General features: G+C 35.0%; 1 long non-coding RNA gene across 1 annotated transcript; it reads left to right on the top strand.

Moving 5' to 3' along the window:
- The first annotated feature begins 868 nt into the window (after positions 1 to 868).
- LOC126786501 (uncharacterized) lies at positions 869 to 3,183 on the top strand. The gene is made up of 3 exons (XR_007671198.1): positions 869 to 983; positions 1,438 to 1,474; positions 1,576 to 3,183. It is a non-coding gene; the product is annotated as an uncharacterized LOC126786501 (long non-coding RNA).
- The last annotated feature ends 1,971 nt before the right edge of the window (positions 3,184 to 5,154 follow it).

Genomic DNA, 5,154 nt, shown 5'->3' with positions numbered 1-5,154 from the left:
CCGATGAAAATTCTGAATAGTCACCGTGAAGACTCGAGTTTAGTCGCTGTCAGAGTTTTACTGAGAACTTGAAAAATATCTTTTAACTTATTTTAACGTTAACATAGTCAATTTATGTTAAGTTATAATAATAATGATGTGGTGAGTGAAATTTCATGTGAGAACTTGAAAAATATCTTTTAACTTATTTTAACGTTAACATAGTCAGTTTATGTTAAGTTATAATAATAATGATGTGATGGGTGAAATTTCATGTGTTAGTTTTATATGTTAAGCAGATATTTGACACTGGATTTGTTTGGCCAGGTGATGTGCTCCCTGTGAGAAAGATATACAGTATAGGGCAGAATAATCACCACATACATGAGACTGAAGTGGTTTCTAAGAAAAAACTTTATTACCTATCATAAGCCGACACGTCCACAAAACTCACAAACAATAACGCCCAAGGTCATATTCTCAAAATTCTTAACAAAGTAACTTTGTGATATTTGCCTACCTAGTAAAGACGTGAAATACTTGCAGGTTGTATTAACCTTCGACAAGTCTACCCAGTCAGTGTTGTTTCAGGTCATCAATATAAATCCAAGTAGAGTTGTCGGGCAATCAGAGTTAGATGATTCATATCACAAAAAATGAATAAAGGAAAATCACAAATGGTGCAGTTAACAAAGACATCGACCGACAAAGTTAATTAAGGACAGTGGTTTCGATCAATGTCTTTTGGTTTATTTATTTACTACTTATTATTTGTTGCTTCCTATTCACCTTAGGTGTACTGTTCCTAAGGATAAAACTACGGTTCTACCCTTGGTTTTGTGGTAAGTGCGACTCGTCATTCCCTCCGATATAACAAGCGATGATCATAAACACATGTCATAAAAATCTCCTCCTCTCGTTGTTAACGGCGTTGTTCCCCTGAAGCTTATAGAAGCATCTCGGTTGCTTCCTCAACCATCCAACCAATCGGAAACCTTTCTCAGGTTGGTTCTGGTATTTGATCGGCGATCTAGAAAGAGACATCGATGTAATAGGTCGACAGAATAAGCAATCTTTCCCCGGGTATGTTCATGTTTTATTTAATTCTAGTATTCGCCCGTCCTGTGGAAATCGCCCATCCTATGAACTATGAAGCTCCTCAGGACGCCTGAGGTCTCAGGCTCCCTATTCAATTAGCTTGAATACAGTCTATTTCAATAGTTTTAACTTCTTGGATAATCAAAAAAAGGGTTTAATTAATGGGTTAATGTGAGAGGGATTGTTTCATCGAATTTATGTTCTGGGTTTGTTTTTTGATGGGTTGTGTTCATCTTTTTCTTTGTTAGACTCTGTTTTGTTAGAATTTTGATAAATAGGTTTGCTATCACTTCTCTCATTTTTGGAACTCATGATTTCTGTGTGTTGACTGAATTTTGGGTATGGTTTTCCTTTGTGTAGGTTCTAAGGTTGTTGGTGATTTGTCTTTTAATTAGAGGTTTGTATTTGTATTCATCTTATTTTTCTGTTCATCCGTTTGTGAATTTCTCCAGTGATTGATTAAATTGAGTTCCTTCATTTGCTCTTTTTGTTTTACAGACTCATCATACTTTGCAGTAATCAGGTAATCATCTCAATTCTTTGCTTTCTGTATTCTCGTTTGGAAGATTATTGTTTATTAGACTTCCTCTGATAATAGAGTATTGACTTTGTGCTATTTTGTAAACAAATATAATGAGGGTTTTGGGTTTTCCTTAGATTACAGCAACACAACTCATAACTTTTGTAGTCATCATATTGTTAATTTTTTGCTTCAATTTGGGTTTTCACATGATCAAATATCATTCCATCTCAGTAAGGGAGACAATCTCTTAAGATTACTTTTAAGGAATTACTAAGGAATTGTATGTTGATCAATATTTTGTCATTGTCTTAAGAACTCGTGCATTGATAGCTATTATTGTTTACAGAACTTGGCCTTCACTTTGCAATTTAGGCTGCACCTCTTTATTTAGGTCACATTTTAGATCAGTTAAATGACTATAATCATCAAAAGCTAAATCTTTTGATGTAATCTGAAACTGGTTATCAAAATTTGGTTTTTAATGAAGGGTTGATGATAACAGCCCATCTTTTGCGTCGTACATGAAAATAAGGCTCTGATTCAAAATGTGAAAAATGTGCTTTCAATGCAATGTTTGTTTTAGAAATCAAAATGGGGAAGGAGAGGCGAATGTAGTTAAGGAGGTTGTGGAAATATATACGTTGGGATCTTCAAAGAATAAGATTACTACTTTGATATATATGATGAAACTATCATTAAGTTTAGATCACCAATTTGGGTATGAATTGACTTTTGGTTATCAAAATTGAATTGGATGCTCATTTTGTCTGTTGTAATCCGTAACTGATAAAATTGAAATTGGATTTTATGCTTTTTTGGTCCAATGGTTTATCAAGATTTGGATATAAAACCATTGAAACCTTATATTTGCACAGAGGTGATTTGGGTAGTTGGTGTACTAAAACCTTTTAATAAAACTTAATATTAAGATTGAGAGGTCGTTTGTACACAAGATGGTCTGAACGATACTAAATTATATGACCATAATTTAAAGATGTGGACTGGATACAAAACATTTCTTTGCTATCGTTGCTCATTTGGTTTGTTTTTTTTTTTTCAAGTCTATTTTGTTTAAGTTGGTAGTATAGTAGATTGTTATGACTGTGCCAGTTGGAGCTTGAGCGGGACAACAGTTACCTGAGATTGATGAATGTGATTTAGTTTATTGTAGCTACGTGTATATAGAGGCATGGAGCCTTGTGTTTTTTATAAACTGAAGTCGTTTGTTTGTTTTGTCGTTGATTTGATTGGTGTTTTGATTATCTGTTTCTAGATTTTGTGCATTTCTTTTGTTTTTGGTCCAAGAGACCCTTGCAGTTGTTTGTTCCCTTGATGTTGTTCATTTTGCAGTTGCAGTACTAAGCTTCAGTTTTGTAATTTATTTTGGAAAGATTCCTGAAAAAAAAAGTAGAAAGGGAGCAGGTTTTGGTCTAAACGTTGAGCCTCTATCGTTATCTATGTGTAACTAACACTATCACAATTACTGTAGTTAAACTATAGAATAACTACTGTCTTAAACTTTGTTGTTAATATCCTTCATTTGTACATTTATCCTTCTAATTTAAATTGTCATTTTGGTTTCACTTTTTCTATCAAATTTCTATCTTCGTGTTTTGCTTTATTCTTATTTTGTTTACTGCGGAGCGTGGGCATATTGCCTAATCACGATCCTATTGTAATTTGTGACCACAAAGCGTAACGCGCAAGTTTGGACACCAGTTCGTCCAAGTCTACTGTCACTTTGTGTCATTGTTCTCCACTCCAGAACACGTACCATACAAGACCAATTGGTTTGTAATCTTGGCACTTTGTTTTTTGGGTCTTCCAATAGAACTTTGTTTCAGCGTACTCACGTAGCCTTCAAATCATTTCTCGCTCAACTCTCTCTATTCCTCTCTTTTCCCGATTCCTTTCGTCTGGACTTGGTTTCCTCTTTTGGTTTGTTAACAATGGCCTCTGCATCATTTCCTACTTTTGGAGTACCTCGATGGAGGTACGATGTGTTTTTTAGTTACCGGAGTACAGACCAGGGCCAGGTTTTTGCTTCGTACTTAAACAATGAATGGCAAAGAAGAGAAGTCATGACATTCAAGTATGACTGTTGGAGAATGTTGGGGTAAAAATGAATTGTGGAGATGGAACAAACCAAACAAACGTGTCTTTTGGGAACGGAAGGACACGACTTCTGGGTTTCAACTAAAGTGAATGAAGCTTTGCTACTGATTCGTTATACCCTTTCAAAGCATCACCAATCCTCTATATAAGGATGACAACCCCAAGCAGATGGTCAATTAATTTTCTCCTCTCTCTTCTTTCCTCAATATTTCTGAGAAACACAAAGTAGAATTTGCCAGGGATTCAATTGAAGTGCTTCGATTGAATTCGATAGTTGTATCCTGCAAGACAGACGTTCAAATATGTAACAACCCTAAAATTTCGAGCATAAAAACTCAATTTCAAAGTCGTTAAACACCAAACAATCTCGATGAAATCGAAATCATTTAAAGTGCTACAGCGGATCATCTCTGAGTTCAAAATACAACTCAGTCAAACCGATTATTACAAACCAAATTATAATTCAACATTATAACAAATGGAAATGTATAATCCTCACAACAACCTCACAAGATAGTCACACAAAATCCTCACACAAGCTGGAGATAAATAACTTCAAGTCCTCTGAGCGGTCCGTCAATTCCCGCTAATCCACACTTGCGGAGTTATCCACTACACCATCGAATTGGTGCACCGGGATTGTAAACACAAACCCAGTAAGCTTTACAGCTCGTATGAGTAAAATGAAAATATAACTCGCATATTAATATATATACGAAAATCCACAAATCAAACAAATATAAATGCACTCATGAGTCAATGGACGGCCCATCTGGTTGTCCCAAAGAAATATGAAAAGAAGCGCTCATGAGAAATTAAGTAACCCTTCTGGTTACCCAAATGCATTTATAATACGGGTACCAAGAACGCTGGTACACATCTGTTATCCCTCTCGTAATACACCGCCGATATTGGATAGCCACCCGCTACCCAACATCCAAAACAATCTGAGTACCCATGAGCAGATAACCACCCGTTACCTCACATGCAGTACTACGGCAGACAGACTAGAGCTCTAACTGTCTCGTAACTTTCGTCCGGCCAAAGACTAGGTTCCGACTTGCCAACACGTACAATAATCTCACATCATATTGTACCAAATCAAGTCCGAAGACAAATCAACATTTTAACAATCTCAATGTTAAAATCACGTACAATAATCTCACATCATATTGTACCAAAATCAAGTCCGAAGACAAATCAACATTTTAACAATCTCCATATTAAAATCACGTACAATAATCTCACATCATATTGTACAAATCAAAATCACATGCTCGATATATAAATCTCGTCATCAAAATGACATAAATCACGATAAAATCATAACAGTATATTATATAGCAAACTATATATATATATATATATGTACATATTTACCATTTATACAATATATATATAATCCATTATATCATATACATGTCATATTTCATAAACAC

Source organism: Argentina anserina, chromosome 3, assembly GCF_933775445.1.
Source record: "Argentina anserina chromosome 3, drPotAnse1.1, whole genome shotgun sequence".
Lineage (NCBI taxonomy): Eukaryota > Viridiplantae > Streptophyta > Magnoliopsida > Rosales > Rosaceae > Argentina > Argentina anserina.
Note: the sequence above shows the minus strand (reverse complement) of the source record. Positions and strands in the feature narration are given on the sequence as shown.